General features: G+C 50.0%; 1 protein-coding gene across 1 annotated transcript in view; it reads right to left on the bottom strand.

Annotated features, from left to right (window-relative positions):
• The window catches only part of LOC149333482 ((3R)-3-hydroxyacyl-CoA dehydrogenase-like), a 37,457-nt gene extending 18,847 nt beyond the window's left edge, over positions 1-18,610 (bottom strand). The window contains exon 1 of the mRNA XM_089558692.1: positions 14,960-18,610. The gene's annotated coding sequence lies outside the window, so the exon portion shown is untranslated. The remainder of the gene's footprint in view (positions 1-14,959) is intronic.
• Between the last annotated feature and the right edge of the window lie 723 nt (positions 18,611-19,333).

Below are 19,333 nucleotides of genomic sequence, written 5' to 3'. Positions count from 1 at the left end.
CAGTGGTGATATTCAAGCAAAGGCCTGTGGTCAATGTTCGTTTCACAGCCAAAAATGTCAGCATATCTAAATCAGTGCGTGCCCTCAACAAGAACGTCCCGTATAGACCACTATATGGATGAGGAAGAGTATTAAAGAAAACATTAACTTGCATAGTTAATATCATCTGATAAGAGGTGTTCCTAGACACCTGGAGACCATTTTGAACATTCTAAAAATGAAGCAGTTCATAACTGGCAGCGAGGTGCTGGAACTGGTAAGGGCATACGTTTACTTAGGGCAGGTAGTGGCCGCTGATCCCGATTATGGGTGACAAATAACAAGAAGAATAAGAATTGGGTGGAGCGAATATGGCAGATTCTCTCAGATCATGAATGGCCTTTTATCATTATCCTTCAAGTCAACAGAATACAACAGCTGTACCTTACTGGTACTGACCTGTGGCATACAAACAAGGAGGCTAACAAAAAGAGTTCATATTAAGTTAAGGACACGGGGGAAGAAACAGACTCTTCTTCCACCGTGGTTAAGGACAACGCAGCGAGCTATGCAGAGAAATATGTGAGATCTAACGGTAATACACCGAAATCCGGCAGAATAGGTGAGCGAAAAAACCCTTGTTAAGGGCATCCTCGCCGAAATCAAGAATAAGAAATTGGCTTGCGCAGTGCAATTCTTTACCCCTCAAGGGTAATGAAGTGCACTGGTGCGAAGTGGGTAACGAAGTTACCCCTTAAGGGTCACGAAGTGTATTCCGAGAGAAGGCAAGTGTAGCAGGGAGCGGCAGGAAGTTAGGTGGGCGGATGAGATTGAGAAGTTTGCGGGGATATGGTGGCCATAGCTGGCAAAGGACAGGGTGAAACATGGGAGAGGCCTTTGCCGTGCAGTGGGCGTAGTCAGGCTTATGATGATGACGATTATGATGAAAATAGGAGTGACAGCTCTTAGATTATTCATGCATCATTAACCTCACCAAATAAGGACCGAGTGGAGCCTAGTTGGCACACTTGGTCTAACTAGCGCCTCGTATTGACTCTGCACGCCTGAAACTTCCGCACAGGAAGCTTAACGAATGCGATCGTAGCTAAAACGTCCTCAGATATGAAATGCGGTCAGTTAACGCGACAGCGTTAAGGGACTCGTGTCGTTGGCGGCGTTGGTCGTGAGTGAAATATCCCTGGAGGTTTAATAAATAAAACCGGGGACATTGGTTGAGTTGGAAAATCGAAACGGGGCCTCCGGAGTGCGAGGCGAGCACGCTAACCTCTTCGCCACGCCAGCTTGATAGTTTGGTATGAACAAAGGTGCGTCTAGTGAATACTGTGTTGTCTTAGAAGGGTACTTTAGAGACATTTAATGCGGTATGTATTAGTAATTTTGAGAATGGCAATTAAATGAGTCTAGTTAAGCGAGTAGCAAACGTAAGATTCCGTTACTTTTTCTCTTCGCTTGGAGCGCACGTAGCGCCATCAGGCGGCGCCCACTAAAACCATTCCCTCCTCCTCCTCTTCGCAATGTACGTCATTGCCCCAACAGACAGCGCACGACGGCAGCGCCTTTCGCTCGTCTCATTCGGGCGCTGTGGGGCCGTGCGGGGACGCATGAATCATGCGGTGAGCGGCGAATAACGCAGCGCACATCCAAGGCACCTTCACAACGAAGCTTGCGGCTTGCTGCGATTTCCCCAACAGGGAAGGCGCCGGGCCGGACGGGGGATGGCGTTCCGTGGATTCCCTTGCAGCGCGGCAGCACGCTGTCGTGTTTCACGCTTGAAGGCGAAACTTAAGCATCCTCCATTTTTCTTTTCAATTTAGGACGGAAATTTAAAATATGTAGAACGAATTAGGAGTTTTAAATGTGCCATCTTCAGATACGCACCGCTTCTTCACAGTCTGCCCATAAGCGCACGACACTTCTCTCTCCGTCGCAGGTATGATCAGGTGGCCGTTATTGCCCCCAGCCAGTTTTCAGCCCAACCCGATCGCCATCGGATATATCTGACAGCCAGCCTAATTTAAGGACATGCATGTCATGAAGAGCGACAGTAATTTCATTACGACTTTGATGCCGTCAACACGTCTATTACGTCTCCACGAAGGCGCGTAAACGCTAATACACAGGTGCGACAACCAATCGGGTATGCTGCTGGATATCGGTTAATATTCATACGGCTTTTGTAAATACCATATTCAAATCTTTCACCGCTCTAAGGCTCTGTCAGTCTGTGCGCCGATTTATCACTTAAATCAAAGGTACATTCTAGGCCGGAAAATAAATTTGATTTACGATTAACGCGATTGCTGGTTACAACGACGAGACTAGCTTTGCTTCTGGTGCCGAATATTGCTCTAAGGTAGTGACAGTTTATAGAAACAAACATCCCCATTCCTGGCACATCTGCGTACCGTGTATGTGTCATAATAGCCCGTTGAAATATGTGACATTCGACCCACAAACTTCACCACTAGTCGCTACGTTTCGAGTCGGTTTCAGAGGCAAGCTGGAAGCCTATATCAGAGAAGGAGGAATTTCCGCTTGGGTAATTTTTTTGTTTCATGTCACGGAGATATGAGGCAAACCGGAAATCATCCCTTTTCAGGGAACATTAACATCATTCTCTTATGTAAAATGAGCCTGTGAGTAACTTGAATGAATGGTTTGGTTTTATGATTTGGTTCTATGGGGTTTAACGTCCCAAAGCGACTAAGGCTATCTGAGACGCCGTAGTGGAGGGCTCCGGAAATTTCGACCACCTGGGGTTCTTTAACGTGCACTGACATCGCACAGTACACGGGCCTCTAGAATTTCTCCTCCAAAGAAATTCAACCGCCGCGGCCGGGATCGAACCCGCGTCTTTCGGGTCAGCAGCCGAGCACCATAGCCACTGAGCCACCGCGAAGGCTACTTGAACGAATAAATAAATAAATAAATAAATAAATAAATAAATAAATAAATAAATAAATAAATAAATAAATAAATAAATAAATAAATAAATAAATAAATAAATAAAGAAATAAATAAATAAATAAACAAATAGGGTTCCAGCACACCTATGAAACTGGCTTGGTGCTTTCGATAGTGTACCTGTCGAAGGTAGGCACTGCAATTCCCTTAGATGCGAATACTGAGGACCTTAATCGATGTGTGGCTAATGAGCGCAGCCCAAATATTGTATGTATTGAATCACAGTGTCTGGCAATGAACAACCTTCCGCTCATTACTGTGAAGACCGCCGTGGAAAGGGGCGCAAAATGAATCTGTGGCTCAGGACTTTTAGCTGTAGCAAGAACGAATCAGGAATAACGGGTAGCGTTAACGCACGCTTAGCGGGTGGCCTAATACCAATTGCAGCTGCACAGAAGTGCAAGGATTGGATGGGCAAATTCAAGGAGATCGGTAAAGAGGAGGTGAAGAAATTCTTCGGTGCACAGTGATTCCGCGAGAATTACTAAAGGTTACCGCCAATAAAGACGCAAAGTAGGCCAGTGCGGATATAGTGGAAGGGAAGGGAGGTAGAAGTTGCCATACATACAGTTTAGGTTTCACGCGTGAACCCTCCTCTTAACTTTGCTGAATAGTTGCGTTTACGTGTTTCTGTCCACCAACCAAGGCTAGAACCGTCGTGTCGTTGTCCAAAAAGGACGTGCTGAATGGCGAAAGTCGGACCTAGTTAAAACAGTTATATGGAGGGAGAAAAAGGGAGGCATCGTAGGGCAATATGTTAGGCGAGTGACACTTAACGCTTGAGGGCACGTAAAGCGCGGCCTTGAAAGACGGAAGGGCGAACGCACGATAGTGCCGCTATTTCGGACATAATCTACTGCCTCCATCTTTCTGGCCCCCGCAGAGATCCTAGCGCAAATCAACGCTGGTATCGTCACATGTAACTTCGAGAAAGCTATAAAATGCGACGGGTTGGTGCGCATATATATTCATAATGACTGTCTTGTTCATACGCTTTGCAAACACTGATATACCGTATCGCTCCTACGCTGGCAATAGCCAGCCCTGAGCCTAAAGGATTTGATTACATATTGCAGTGAAGATTCCGATGGTAGTTTCTTATTTTCAGCGCCATGCGACGCGCAGTGGCAGCGATAGAAACAAAAAACTACAGAGAATGTTTACTACAATTCAATCAGAGAGAAAGCACTCTCAGCGATAGCCTAGCTGAGAGGTCGTTAAAGGTGACTTGTTCGCGTAGCCGCGAATTCGCCTCTTAGTCATGGATACTGATTCATTTTTTTTCTTTTTCATGGTTTCACATCAAACTCGCATCTCACACCAACTAGGTTGGTGCTTGATTTTGAAACATTAATCGCCGCGGGACGAAGCAGATGGAAGTTGGTGAAGGCGACGTTCTTCAGTGCACAGCGTGAGAGTGTGGTGCACTTTAACACGAGGCGTTTTGGCAGCGGCATTGTACAGCTAAAATAACTGTATGCCTAGACCGAGTATGAACCGTAGTGGTACTCACTCTTAGTGCTGTGTTGTTCATTGCCTTCTTTCTAATTCTTTGTTGTTTAGATAAGTCCTGTTAATATGTATTCACGATGTGCTCCAAATGGACACTTTTCTCGTGCTTGTGTGTTGATGTGCCACTGTTTGTAAATAGCTCGTGTACATAAAACATCGCATTAATGTAATAAATAGTAAGTTGGAGAAAAAAAAAAGGCGGTAGCCTAGTTGTCTCGCTTAGCGGCGATAAAACGAGTTCTGTTCGCGCAGCGAGGATGAAGTCATGGATATTGATTCAGTTTCTTTTTCTCTTTTTCGTGCTTTGACTTATAACTCAGTTGAAGGTAAAAACTAGGCAGCCGGCGATCGAAGCACGAGGTCTCGTCCTCAAGCTTTTGCTTCGAAACAGCTAGTCAACATTCTCATGCTTAAGCGAAGAAACCCGCAATGTCCATTAAAACTTGCTCTAAATTTTGTTACGAGTGCTGAGCTCGAGGCGAATCATGAAGGTTGAAGTTGAAATTCAAGTTGAAGTTTATTTCCATTTCAGTAAGAAATGAGGGACCCGAAACAAAAAGTGAACGTTAATTCACTTGACGGCGCTCGCCCCCATTACATGACAAAAAAGCGAGGTGTCGGTAATAACAGTTACACCAATACATTTACCAGACATTGTAGCTGTTATTACACATAGTTCAGTTTTTTTTGAGTGTGTTAAGGGTAAAGGCACAATGTAAATGATAAACCTGATGAACGAATAACAGCAATTGTGCATAGCAACAAACCCACAAAAATACAAAAAGACATAGGAGGAACGCACTGCAGGAAACCAGAAAAAAAATTACACTTGCGAGAGAAAGAATGACTGTATTAAATTATTATTAACATTTTCAATATTAACTTTATTTTGGCGAAAATAGTTCAACAGAGTGGGCAGAGTATGGGCGAGCATTTGCTGACCAAACGTCGTTCGTACGAAAGGTACCGTCCAGTTGTGAGCAGAACGCGAAGGATATGTTCGTGTAAGTGCTGTTAAATTGGCTATCGAAAGCATTGTACTCTCAGAGGTAGTTATGTGCTGTTTGTAGTGAACTGCTAAGTTATACGAGTAGAGATAGTAGAGAAGGTTGGATAGCTGGTGCACGCAATCTGAAGACAGTTCATGAATACGGAGGAATGAGACCAGACAATACTGGTGCTGAATGCAAACAACTGAATTCACTTGCTGAGCTGTTGAAAATTTAGTTGGTACGCTCGATTATTTCGGAGTTGGATCACTGTTGGCTTAAAAAGCGCAGTGGTCTTTGTCTTCTCGGTGCATATATTACGGCACTGTTTTCAGAGAAGAGCACGCACTCGTGTGAACAAATGACAGAAAAAAATCCACATGGACGTGAACATCTGCCCGATAATACGTTCCTGAACTGCCATTCGGCTCGCTAAATAGACATTTCTAGCATGGATGAGATGCTACAGTGCACTGGCAAGTTTCTCATGCTCAGTGCTTGAGTTCCTCTTCGGATCTCTTGACTTAGACGAATTTTTTCTCGCAGGTGGAAACTAACCCGAGAACGTAACTTACCTTTTTCACCTTGCTACGGAGTGATGGAGACTTTGAGCCGGGATTGGGCTTGTTTCTTTACCTCCCGTGAGCCTTAGCTCGTCATTAACGATTCGGGGAAAGTTTACGATTAGTATAGTGCCAGCGCAAGTTTCAAAGTGATAGGTGCTGTAGTGGATCGGGAATTTAGGCAGGCTGCTATAGGTGCATATTAGGTGCTACAGCGCAAACGGTCTGTGGGGTTTCGTTCTTTCTTTCTCCCAGCTGCGAAGTTCGTCGCAAGAGCAGCTGTGTGATATTTCAGCCCGCCTCCTGTCATCAATATAATGTTTCCTGTGGCTTAAAAACTATATACGGTGAATCCACGCATGCGAGCCGCAAAGCATAAAAAAAGACATACTTATTTTTTTCTTCTCCCACTGCGTGCGGCAAAAAGCGCGTGAAATGACTGATGTGCTGGAGTAAGGAAAGCTGTATTGAACGAAATGCCTCACGAGGGACGCTTTATCAATGTTTTAGCCATAGAAACTGCGAAAAAAACAGTTTGGGGAGCGTTTCTTCGGTGCTGATGTGTAGGCATGTCCTGTTTTTATGTCCTGGTCCCGGCGGTGCTCGTTCATAAACTGACATTGGCATGTCTTTTGCACTAAGGTCAGTAACTTCATTTGGAGCGATTATTTTCCTCCATGCTACGATACATCACAACAGCAATGACGGAGGAGCGTAGGCTTAGCGTAGGCATACGCACGCATTTAAGTTCCGAAATTCACCGGTCTTTTCTAGCAGAAGAAAGCTGTTTTCGTGGACACTAATCTGACTGTGAATAAAGCTTCGTTTAATTTCGATAGGCACCGAATTCTGTTTTTTTTATCGTTCTTCCTTTAACTTTCCAGACAATAACTGGCACACAGTGCAACAATGCTCGACTTCATAAAATATGCGTCTTGATATTGTCACGTTGTAGTGACGGCAATCCGGCGGTCAGGAAGACACCAACCAGCTCTTTATTCGGGCTGACTTGCGCCCGCAAAAGAACTGAATCATTCGACGGCGGCGTAGAAAGAGAAGTTTAATTTTTCTAATGTCAACAAAAGTACAAAACAAAACGGCTGAACTCGAAGGTCTGATGTCACATGCACATGCGCAGTGCCGCTGCACTCAGCACGTCAGTAGGGCAATAAGAAAGCCAATACTCGACCGCCGCGCAGGACGATGAAGTATGTCGACCACTTGCGCAAAAACTCCGCCTCGCTCATTGACAGTGCGTCCACGCATGCTTGCTCAAAGAGGCGCGTGCGGAGGCGCTGCAACATCGGAAACATTGCTCTTTGCGGACGCCCATTTAAGGAAGCCGCTCCACGCTGCCGCCACATAACGAACATGCCGACACACAAGAGCATATTTGTCAACAGTTCCCGTGAACTAGTGCGCGCTTCGAGGCGGGTTAAAAACATGCGTGACACCAGTATCCAAAAGGTGCGCGCAACTACACACTCAAACATAGCGTGCCGCAATGTTTCTAAAAGACCGCATTGCGGGCATCGGGCGGAGGGCGCCACGCCCCAAGCCGCAAGGCGGTCTCTAGTGGGCAGGACCCGCCAGCCTCGCAACCAGCCGAAGTCCCTGATATCTGCAGGAAGTGCAGGTGAGGTCAGTTGGCGCCAGCGCGCCCGTCTCGTTTTCTGGAGTTGTTCGCGGGTGAGCTCTGCTACCGTTAGTGCCTCACACACCCTGGAGGGCGGGGTTTCATCAACATCCAGATCGGGCACGCTGGCAGACAACGACGCCAGTGTGCGACGCACATTAACGAAGAATGCCGGCGGCTGCTCGGCTGCTCGGCTGTAGGGCCAACCACGTGTTGTGTAAAAAACACATTACGCGCTGTACCCAGAAAGTATGCGATGAGTGTTCTCCCGTGATAGTCTGGGTTGCGCACAAGATCGCGTACTCCTCGCAAGGCGAGCACATTACACATGGTGCGGATGCAAAGTATACCAAACCCACCCATGTACGATGGAAGGCGCATGAACATTCGTGACACAAGTTCGGTTTTGCCCGCCCAAACGAAAGAGCCACAGGCCGAGGTTAGCCTGCGAGCAAACGTGCGCGGTGGGTTTGCGATGCGGGCGACAAAAAAACATGCCGCTAGGATTGTAGACTTAACTATACAGCAGCGCTCAGCCATTGAAAGGCGGAAAGTTGACGCCACCGAGAGGCGTTTCTCAGCGTTCGTGCGGAGGTTAGTCCAGGTTTCGCGGGCTACTTCTCCGCTGGCGAGGAATACTACTCCCAGGACTTTCACTCCCTGCACCCACTCGACCTCGCCCGCAAGGTTCGGTGTGAACGTGCCAAACCTTAGTGCCTTGCTTTTTCCACTGTTCAATAGGGCCCCCGATATCTCGCTGTACTCGAGAAACAGCCGCGAAAAAGCGGCGTAGCTATCCTCGTCCTTGAGGAAAAGCAACACGTCGTCGGCGTAGGCCGAAACCTTGATTTGGCCCTGGCCAGGCAGAGGGAAGCCGCGTATGGATGGGCTGTTGTTAATGCGCCGGATGAGTGGATCCAGGCATAACACGAAGAACGTTGGGGAGAGAGGGCATCCTTGCCTTATGCCCCGGGTGACTGAGAAGGGAGCGCTCTGGTGGCCGTTTACGGAGAGACGAGCATTCAGTTCTGTGTAAAGTAAGCGCAGCCTGCTGACAATTTGCGGAGGGAATCCGAAGGCTTCGAGGACTCCGAACAGATACGAGTGTTCCACCCGATCGAATGCTTTCGCCTGATCAAACGAAACAAAGCACCCGCTGAAGCCCGTCCTGCTGGCAAATGTGAACAGGTCTCTTGTCAGTGTCAGTGCATCAAACACAGAGCGGTCAGGCGGCGTAAGCAACGGCGGCGGCGGCGTAAGCAACAAGCGTGCTCGTCGGCCGTCGAACTACGAATGTCCGCCGCATGCGGCATCGCTCAATTTAAAGCCGGCAAGGAAACTTCCAGATAGCAGGACAAGATCATCTACAGTAATCTGGGAAAACCAAGATGCAGCCTTTCATGGCTGCGATCAATCGAGATTAGGCTGGTCGCTTCTCGCGTCACGAACAAAAATTCAGGGGGCACTTTGACTGTCTAAAGTGCGTAGAGGCGGAAGCGTTTTTTGCACCACTTTCGCTCTTCTGTGGCACTGGTGGCGTCACATATAATTGAGTACTAATTACTAAGTAATGACAAATCAGTAATTAATGGTTAATTATTGATTAAAGCCTGAATACTAATTAACTGCTAATTAATGACGCTTAAGCTTCGCCTTTAGAAGTGGAACGCGACAGCGTGTTGTAGCGCTGACAGGCAGTCCACGGGTGGTGGTGGTGGTGAAAACATTTATTTAGAACGGACAGGAGGTGTTTGGATCAGCCCGTAAGGGACCGATCCTTACAAACACTAGGTGGAGGTCCCTAGTTTGGGACCCCAGTGGCGGTAGCCGCCGCCCGGGCGCGCCCGACTAAGGCTTGTTGGGCCTGTAAGTCGTGGCAGCCGAGCAGGGTCGCCTCCCAGTCCTCCTGGGTTGGGTTGGGGATAGGGGGAATGGCCGGGTTGGAGGGGCAGGCCCACACCATGTGATAGGTGTCCGAAGACACCGCACTACAGTGCGGGCAGTTGCCGCTAAAGGAGGGGTCGAAATGTTTTAGGGCTGCCGGGCACAGCAATGTATTGGTGAAGAGGCGGAGAAGGAGCCGCTCATCCGCCTTCTTGAGGCCTTTACAGGGGCTAGGGTAAAGGCGATGGCTATCTTGATAGTAGGTTGCGATATTTTTGAACGTATAGACCGGATTAAAATCGGGTTCCTGATCAGGTGGGGAGGAGAAAACAGCCCGGTGAGAGAGCGTGCGGGCGGCTGCGTCTGCTGCCTCGTTTCCTGCCAACCCCTGATGAGCAGGGGCCCATATGACGTAACGGTGAGCGGGGTCCGTATCCCGTATGCAATTTTTTTATATTCGATAGGCTAGGAAGGGAGTGCAGCCTTGTTCGACGTTCCGACAGGCCCCTCGCGAGTCGGTGATTATGTATTAGTCCACGGGAACGCCACCACCCGTTCGGCGCGATGCCTTTTGAACGCAACGCTTTTTGAGGAAAGGAAATGGCGCAGTAATTCTGTGTCATCTCGGTGGACACGTGAACCGCACCGTAGAGGAAAGGAGGAAATTGGATTAAAAGAAGACAAAGAGGACCCTAATGAAGAAAATGAAAATTGTATTTGAGGAAAGGAAATCACGCAGTAACTGTCTCACATATCTCGGTGGACACCCGTCAAAATTCAGGGGGGCACTTTTTTGACCTAAAGTGCGGTCACTGATGTGTGGTTAAGATGTTACGCTTCGCCTCTGAGAGTGGAACGCGACAGCGTGTTGCAATGCTGCCATGCCAGGGAGTCCATATAACTCCATCCCCCATTCGATTCTACGCCTCGCTCGTCGGTAAATTGGTTTTTGAGGGAAGGAAATGTATCTGTCTGTCACATCTCGGTGGACATCGAAACCTCGCCGGAAGGGAAGGGAGGAGGATGGGAGTGAGCGAAGACACCGTATTCACTAGACGCGCCTTTGTTCATTCCAAACCGTCGAGCTGGCATGGCGGAGTGGATAGCATGCTCGTCTCGCACTCCGAAGACCGGGGTTCGATTCCCGAGCTCGACCAGTTTCTTACTTGGTTTTATTTATTTATATGGCCTGACCAGGAAAGTTGATTAGGCTAATTGGGTAATTTAGCAATTAGCTAAACTCAGTCCAACTTACTTGGAGCATCACATACGATCCCTTCAATTGGTTGCATGGTTACTAGGCAAAGTACAATTGGCCCCGTTTGAAATTCGCGCACTGTGACGTTACGACCGTTTCGACCAATTGAAAAGCGTGGCATTTCTGTCGACAACTTCTGCTTACAGCGATGAGACATATAAAGGCTTCCGCCTTAAAAATGATAACAGCCCTTTCCTGCAGCCTTTAGCGTGAACGAACAGACACTACAATGATACGTGGCATTACCCCCCTTCGAGAGAAGCATCGTCTCGATGCTTTAAAATGAAAATAAACACGGAGAATGAAAACTTCGAGTCCTTTAGCGTTCATAATATGGCTTCAGGCGTACGACATGTAAGACTTCCGGGCGTGGGCGGCGTCGCTGAGAAGCTGTCGTGCCGTCGGGGATGACTTCATAGTCGAGGTCACCGATGCGATGGAGAACCCTGTACGGGCCAAAGTAACGTCGCAGCAACTTTTCGCTCAATCCACGGCGGCGAACTGGCGTCCATATCCAAACCCGATAACCTGGCTTGTAATGCGTGTCTCGTCGGCGCAGATTGCAGCGTCGGGCGTCGGTGTGCTGCTGGTCTTGAATGCGAAGCCGTGCAAGAATTCGGGCTTCCTCGGCACGATGAAGGTAGGCGGCGACGTCGAGGTTGTCTTCGTCGGAAACGTGCGCGACCATAGCGTCGAGTGTTGTCGTGGGCTTCCTGCCGTATACCAGCTGGAATGGAGTAAACCTGGTTGTCTCCTGGGCGGCAGTATTATAGGCGAAGATTACATAGGGCAGAATAGAGTCCCACGTCTTGTTTTCGGCGTCAATGTACATGGAGAGCATGTCTGAGATGGTCTTGTTCAGACGCTCTGTGAGTCCGTTGGTTTGCGGATGATAGGCAGTTGTCCTCCGATGGCTTGTCTGGCTGTACTTTAAAATGGCTTGCGTCAGCTCCGCTGTAAATGCCGTCCCTCTGTCTGTGATGAGCACTTCGGGGGCGCCGTGTCGCAGGAGAATTTCTTCGACGAAAAAGTTTGCGACTTCTGTTGCGGTACCATAAGGCAACGCTTTTGCGTCGGCGTATCGGGTCATGTAGTCGGTGGCCATGATGATCCATTTGTTACCTGATGATGAAGTCGTAAAGGGGCCGAGGAGGTCCATTCCTATTTGTTGAAAGGGCTTAGTTGGAGGTGATATGGGGTTCAGGAGTCCGGCTGGTCTAATCGGAGGCGTTTTGCGTCGCTGACACTCACGGCACGTTTTCACATAATGGGAAACGTCGGCAGCTAGCCGCGGCCAATAGTACTTCTCCTGGATGCGGTGCATATTGCGTGCAATCCCGAGATGCCCCGCACTCGGCTCATCATGACATGCCTGCATAATTTCTTGCCTACGATTCTTGGCCACGACAAGAAGATGTACTGTTCTGTTGGACGCGAAGTTCTTCTTCAGGAGGACATTATTGTGAACGACGAAGGACGACAGTTGGCGCTTGAACCCTCGGGGAGGCGATGCGGTCTTTCCTTTCACATAAGCAGTTAGGCTTTGCAACTCAGGATCCGAGCGCTGCTGCTGCGCGAAACTGCTGGCGCTTGTTGTTGTTGTTGTTGCCTTGGTGGCATGGCACATACCCACGACGGGGGATTGGCCAGGGTTCAGTGAGGAGAGCCCAAAGAAGACAAATTGGTGCCAAGCTAATGGATTACCATTTGGTGCCAAGCTAATGATTAACTTTGGGTACGTGTTGCGAGGAATTAAAGATAGAATTATGGATAAAAAGAAATTACGGGAAGAAATGAATGAAAAAAAAACAACCGGCATAAAGATTAGAGAATTGAATACCAGAAAAATTCCGAATGATTTCGCAATGCGGACATTTTGGGTACCATTAGCAAGGGAACTACTGGCCCTAGGAAAGCGTCGTCGTCTTCCTCTTCCGGTGCTGCGTCTACGGGGGCTCGCGATAGGCAGTCTGCATCGGAATGCTTGCGGCCAGATTTGTAGACTACAGTTATGTCGAATTCTCGAAGACGCACGCTCCAACGAGCAAGGCGGCCGGAGGGATCTTTCAAATTGGCCAGCCAGCACAGAGCATGGTGATCGCTCACAACCTTGAATGGTCGTCCGTATAGGTAGGGGCGAAATTTGGACGTGACCCAAATAATGGCGAGACATTCTTTCTCTGTCGTCGAATAGTTGGCTTCGGCTCTCGACAGTGCATGGCTAGCGTACACGATAGCTTTCTCCTGTCTACCATTTTTCTGAACGAGAACCGCTCCTAAGCCCACACTGCTTGCATCGGTATGAACTTCGGTTTCGGCGCTTTCATCAAAGTGCGCGAGCACAGGAGGGGACTGTAAGCGTCGCTTTAGCTCGTTGAAAGCTTCCTCTTGCGGCCTTTCCCATATAAAAGGCACGTCAGCCTTGGTAAGTTGGGTCAAAGGTTCAGAGATGCGCGAAAAGTTCGTGACGAATCGCCGGTAATAAGCGCACATTACAAGGAAGCTGCGTATAGCTTTCTTGTCATCAGGCTGTGGAAACTCTGCGATCGCAGCCGTCTTCTGAGGGTCTGGACGAACTCCATCCTTGCTTACGACGTGACCCAGGAATAGCAGCTCCTCGTAGGCGAAGTGGCACTTCTCTGGTTTCAGTGTCAGGCCTGAAGACTTGATCGTTTCCAGCAATACCAGAAGCCTTCTGAGGTGGTCTTCAAAGCTTGAGGAGAAGACAACAACGTCATCTAAGTAGACTAGACAAATTTGCCACTTCAAGCCTGCGAGCAGCGTATTCATTACTCGCTGGAACGTCGCTCAGGCAGAGCAGAGGCCGAATGGCATCACCTTGAACTTGAAGAGTCCGTCTGGCGTGATGAACGCAGTCTTCTCGCGATCTTTTTCGTCGACTTCAATTTGCCAGTAGCCGCCCTTCAGGTCCATCGATGAGTAGTACTTAGCGTTGCATAGCCGATCCAATGTGTCATCGATGCGGGGGAGGGGGTAGACATCCTTCTTCGTAATGCTGTTCAGGCGGCGGTAATCGACGCAAAAGCGAAGGGTGCCGTCTTTCTTTTTCACTAGGACGACTGGTGCTGCCCAGGGGCTCCTCGATGGCTGGATGACGTCGTCACGAAGCATTTCCTCAACTTGCTTGTGGATAGCTTGGCGTTGTAGCGGCGATACGCGGTAGGGGCTCTGTCGCAGTGGTCGGGCGTGTTTGTCAGTGACAATGCGGTGCTTCGCAAGCCGGGTTCGTCGCACATTCGTTGCTGATGAGAAGCAATCGCTGTACCTTTGAAGAAGATTGCGTATTTGGTCTTGTCTGCTCTGTGGTAATGCTAGGTTGATATGAAACGTTGGTTGATGGCGTTGGTCAGATGGTTCTACGGGTTGCTCGGGTAGGGCAAATATGTATCTGATGTCTGCCAGCTCGTCGAGGAAAGCGATCGTCGTACCTTTGTGTAGATGCCAGTATTCTTCGGTGAAGTTGGTTACCAACACCTGGGCTTGGCCATTTCGGATTTGGGCGACTCCCCTTGCGACGGCCAGTCCTCGATCCAGGAGTAGCAGAGTGTTCCCCTCGATGACGCCTTCGGCAGTTTCGATGTCTCCAGTACCTATGCAGGCGAGGAAACTCGATCGGGGCGGCACGTTCAATGCTTCGTCGAGGACGTTTAAGGCAACGTGATGAGTTGCGCTCGTCGCAGCAGGTATGGCGTTCTCTGTGGAAAGCTTGATCGACTTAGATCGAGGGTCGATGATCGCCCGATGTTCATTCAGGAAGTGCATTCCCAAAATCACGTCTCGCGAGCATTGCTGTAGGACCAGGAAGGTTGTAGCATAGGTTCTCCCATTTACAGTAACTCTCGCGGTGCAGCGTCCTGACGGCGTAATCAGGTTACCACCTGCGGGGCGGATCAGCGGCCATCCTGTGAGGACTCTGTGAGATATTGCAGGTCTTATTTTCAACAAACATAAAAGTACAAACAATAAACGAGGCGGCTTTTAACGGAAAGGAAACCAATTACAATATGAGCGAGAAGAAAGGAAAGGAACAAGAGAACAACGCAACAATACACGGGAAAAACACATGGGGGAACAGAACAAAGTGCTTATGATAAATGCAGGAAAAAGAGTCAAAGAGGAAAGTTCACACTACTTGTCTTATTTGAGCAACGAGCGGGGAGGACTGGCTGGGTGTCGGGCAGTCAAGGAGTCTCTTGGCATTCCAACGTCGATGAAACGCTACCGCAGCGTCAGCGTTCGTGGGCTCCCGGCACGGTTTCCAGGTCTGGTATCCCGGAAAAAGGTCACGTAGGCGCCCGAAGCGGCCTATGTAGAGCAGCTGACGGATGGACGGAGAAGAGTGGCGCCTGGGCCTGGTGGTTGAGGCTCGCGACGATGGATGTCCAGGTCTGGTGGCCCGGACGTCTGCGGCTAAGGCCCAAGCCCGGAACTCGGGGAGCCAGCAGAACTCGTCCACGTCCGTCGCCCACCGCGCTCTTCTCCTCTCTGCCACGTAATCCTCTTCGACCTGCCCCGCGTTCCCCTCCGCACGCGCTCCTCGTGCTTTTTCTTCTTTTCCTCACGAACGCCGCTGGGTGGCGCTATCTCCTTACAGAAGGCCCCCTCTTCGGAAGTTTTTTCCAAGGGAAAGAACTGAACTTCAGGAGAGCGACACCAGACGCGTTCGACGATCGCAACACAGAACACCGCACCACAGCGCGCACACTACACACCACACACAATACGACGGTCGTCAATGTTCGAAGCGTTCACAGACCTTCGCACACACAGCACAGAGAGCACATGGAAAATCAACGTAAAGCGTCCATAGAGGGCGAAAAAACACGGAAAGCATAAAAAGTAGATAGCCGACACTCAAAAACAAACATGAACAAACAAAAACAATTCCAACAAGAACAGGTGTGGGCTACATTCTTCCGTATTCCATTGTTCACATCGAACCACTTCACCGTCGCGAGAACTTTTCCGGCTAGTACTTCCGTTTTCCTTTGTGAAACCGTTTTCTCCAAACCGCCCTCGGTTTCCACCATGATTTTACATGTTCCCGTCCTATGATGTTATTCACTCTGTTCTCCCTTGCCTTCGACACAGTCTGCTGACACATGTCACACGATCTGACATAACTCTTAATGTCAGCCTGTACACCGGGCCAGTAAAACTCACTGAGCACCCTAGCTATTGTTTGCCGTATTCCATGATGGCCGGATAATGTACTCTTATGTGCCAACTTAAGAACTTGCGTGCGTAAGCCCTTCGGTACCACCGCTTGCTCAACGACTCGGCCGGGACACTCTTGGTATGTCCGGAAGAGAACACCTTCATCTGTATCAAAAGAGTGGGTGGTCTGTCCCTTGCCACGAAATATTTGCCCCAACTTCCTGCGACACACCTCTAAAGTCGGGTCTTCTTCCTGTTTCAAGCGAAACTCCGGCCGTGACAAGTGGAGCGTGTTCAGAGTGGGGCTTTTACTACTCTCTGAAACCTTTGCTGTCACCGTAAGGGAAGGAACATCGACCGCACCCGTCATGGCAAGGGAAACTGCCTGATCAGTTAGAACTGGCGGGTCAACCGAGAATGGAGGTTTAGCGCCAGGGACATTGCCTATTATGATGTCGTACAGGGGTGTAGATAAACACCGCGCGATGGCCTTACCCGAAAAGTATGGTGAGGAAATCACCACCTCCGCTTCCGGAACTTCTACACGGGTCCCATTGGCCAAGAATAATGTAGCCTGTTTCCCTGTAAGCGCCGCTGCCGGAACAAGAGACTCACGCACAACAATACCGGTGCTGCCCGTATCCCGTAATACCGAACCATGCTGGCCGAACACCTCACCGTGCGCCACGGGCATAGCAGTTTCCACCGGGTTGGAAGGACAGACCATCTCCCCCAACTGGCCCTCTACGCGCGTTACCACTGCTGTGCTATCGGGATGTGAATATCGAGGTGTCATGCAACAGGCGGACTCCTCACGGTCTCCTGGCCTCTTAGCTTTGCACGACTGGGCATCATGTCCTACCTCGCGGCACCAGGTGCAATACAATTGCTTCGGCTTTGTCCGACAATCCGACGCCTTGTGCCCAGTCTTGTCACAAAGAAAACACCGAAGGCGAGACTGTGGACCTGAAACCTCGTCCTTGGCTTTATTCACCGTATGCTCCCCCTGTTCTTTGAAGAACAACAAGTTATTTTGCCGCTGTGCTTCAAGAAAATGATCGGCAGCCTCCGCCAGCTTGGCAACTGTCTTGCCCTCCCGCTCACGTAAGAAAAGGGCTAAACGAGAATGAGTTGTTCAGAAATTGTTCGCTCACAACCATCTCGCGAACCACCTCAAAAGTGCGGCCTTCACCCCGCATCTCGACCCAACGGTCAAAGAAGCTAAACAACCTGGCAGCATATTGCGAGGCCGTTTCTCCATCCTGGGGCTTGCTCTGGCGAAACTTCTCTCGGTACCCTTCCGCGGTGAACCTAAACCTCTGAAGCAAGGCAAGCTTCGCTTTGTCATAATCCACGGAATCCTCAGGCGAGAGCCGACCGAAGACCCTAAGTGCTTCGCCACCAAGGCACAAGCTCAACGCCGTTGCCCACTTTTCTTTTGGCCAACCCTGCCCCGTGGCCACATGCTCAAACCTCTTTAAGTAGGCATCGAGGTCATCCCGCGCTTCATTGAACTGTGGTATGAGGCTGTGCGGGTTAATGGAGCTGGTCGATGAGACGCTACGCTCTCCACGGTCACTCGGAGGATTTGCGCCACCCTCCATGAGCCTTATTTGTAGCTGCAAGTTCCGCGCCTCTAACTCCAAGCGTTCCTTCGCAGCCTCTCGCTCAGCCTCTACATTCCGTGCCTCTAATTCCAATTTCTGCTTCGTAGCTTCTCGCTCTAACTCCAATTTCTGCTTCGCAGCTTCACGCTCAGCGGCTCTCTCTTCCCGTGCCTTACGAAGCTCGTCCTCCACCCACGCTCGTAACTCCGCGCCGCACAAGCCCATGCGCTCGCCCAAAGTAACCAAATCTGACGCGCTCATACTGTGCCTAAATTAACACAACAGGCAAAGAAATAATAACCGACCTCGTCCTGTCGTAGTGGACGCCAAATTTGTGAGGACTCTGTGAGATATTGCAGGTCTTATTTTCAACAAACATAAAAGTACAAACAATAAACGAGGCGGCTTTTAACGGAAAGGAAACCAATTACAATATGAGCGAGAAGAAAGGAAAGGAACAAGAGAACAACGCAACAATACACGGGAAAAACACATGGGGGAACAGAACAAAGTGCTTATGATAAATGCAGGAAAAAGAGTCAAAGAGGAAAGTTCACACTACTTGTCTTATTTGAGCAACGAGCGGGGAGGACTGGCTGGGTGTCGGGCAGTCAAGGAGTCTCTTGGCATTCCAACGTCGATGAAACGCTACCGCAGCGTCAGCGTTCGTGGGCTCCCGGCACGGTTTCCAGGTCTGGTATCCCGGAAAAAGGTCACGTAGGCGCCCGAAGCGGCCTATGTAGAGCAGCTGACGGATGGACGGAGAAGAGTGGCGCCTGGGCCTGGTGGTTGAGGCTCGCGACGATGGATGTCCAGGTCTGGTGGCCCGGACGTCTGCGGCTAAGGCCCAAGCCCGGAACTCGGGGAGCCAGCAGAACTCGTCCACGTCCGTCGCCCACCGCGCTCTTCTCCTCTCTGCCACGTAATCCTCTTCGACCTGCCCCGCGTTCCCCTCCGCACGCGCTCCTCGTGCTTTTTCTTCTTTTCCTCACGAACGCCGCTGGGTGGCGCTATCTCCTTACACATCCCAAGTTGTTGTCACTTTCCTGAGTCGAACAACGAATGGTCCGCTCATGACGGAGTAGTCACCTCCCGTGTCGATCAAGGCAGTAACCGCGTGACCGTCGACCGTAACTTCAAGGTCACTTGTTCGCGTTTTTGTATTGCACGTTGTCTTTGGTGTCCGATCTCGGCTTCGTCGGGTATTGAGGCTGCGGTGGGCATACTCCGACGTTACTTCTATGGGAAGCGGTAAAGGCGTCAAGTCTGGCCGCGTCGTCGTCACCGTCGGTGTTGTCGTCGAAGTTGTCGTCGTAGGTGTCGTCGGAGTTGTCGTCGGAGTTGTCGTCGGAGTTCTCGTCGGAGTTCTCGTCGGAGTTGTCGTCGGAGTGGTCGTCGGAGTGGTCGTCGGAGTGGTCGTCGGAGTGGTCGTCGGAGTTGTCGTCGGTGGAGGATCTTTGTCCTTGCGCTCAGAAGCAACCTCACCTCCAGAGGCTGCTTTATTCGGTTTAACCTTCGGGGGCTCGGGGAGCGTCCACGCACGGCGTAACCTCGGTTAGGAGATACAAAGCATGGTGACGATGGCGACAGGGAACGTGATAGGCGGCTCGGCGATGGGCATTCTTCCCGACGTAAAAACTCTTCGATTTCGGATGGTCGCTGGCCGGGTCGGGGTCGTGGAGCGTCTTAAGAGAACCCTCGGATGCCCAGTCTTCTGTATGGGCAGTGCCGGAGGACGTGAC

This window comes from Amblyomma mixtum, chromosome 8 (assembly GCF_055824585.1).
Source record: "Amblyomma mixtum isolate Tamu chromosome 8, ASM5582458v1, whole genome shotgun sequence".
Classification (NCBI taxonomy): domain Eukaryota; kingdom Metazoa; phylum Arthropoda; class Arachnida; order Ixodida; family Ixodidae; genus Amblyomma; species Amblyomma mixtum.
Note: the sequence above shows the minus strand (reverse complement) of the source record. Positions and strands in the feature narration are given on the sequence as shown.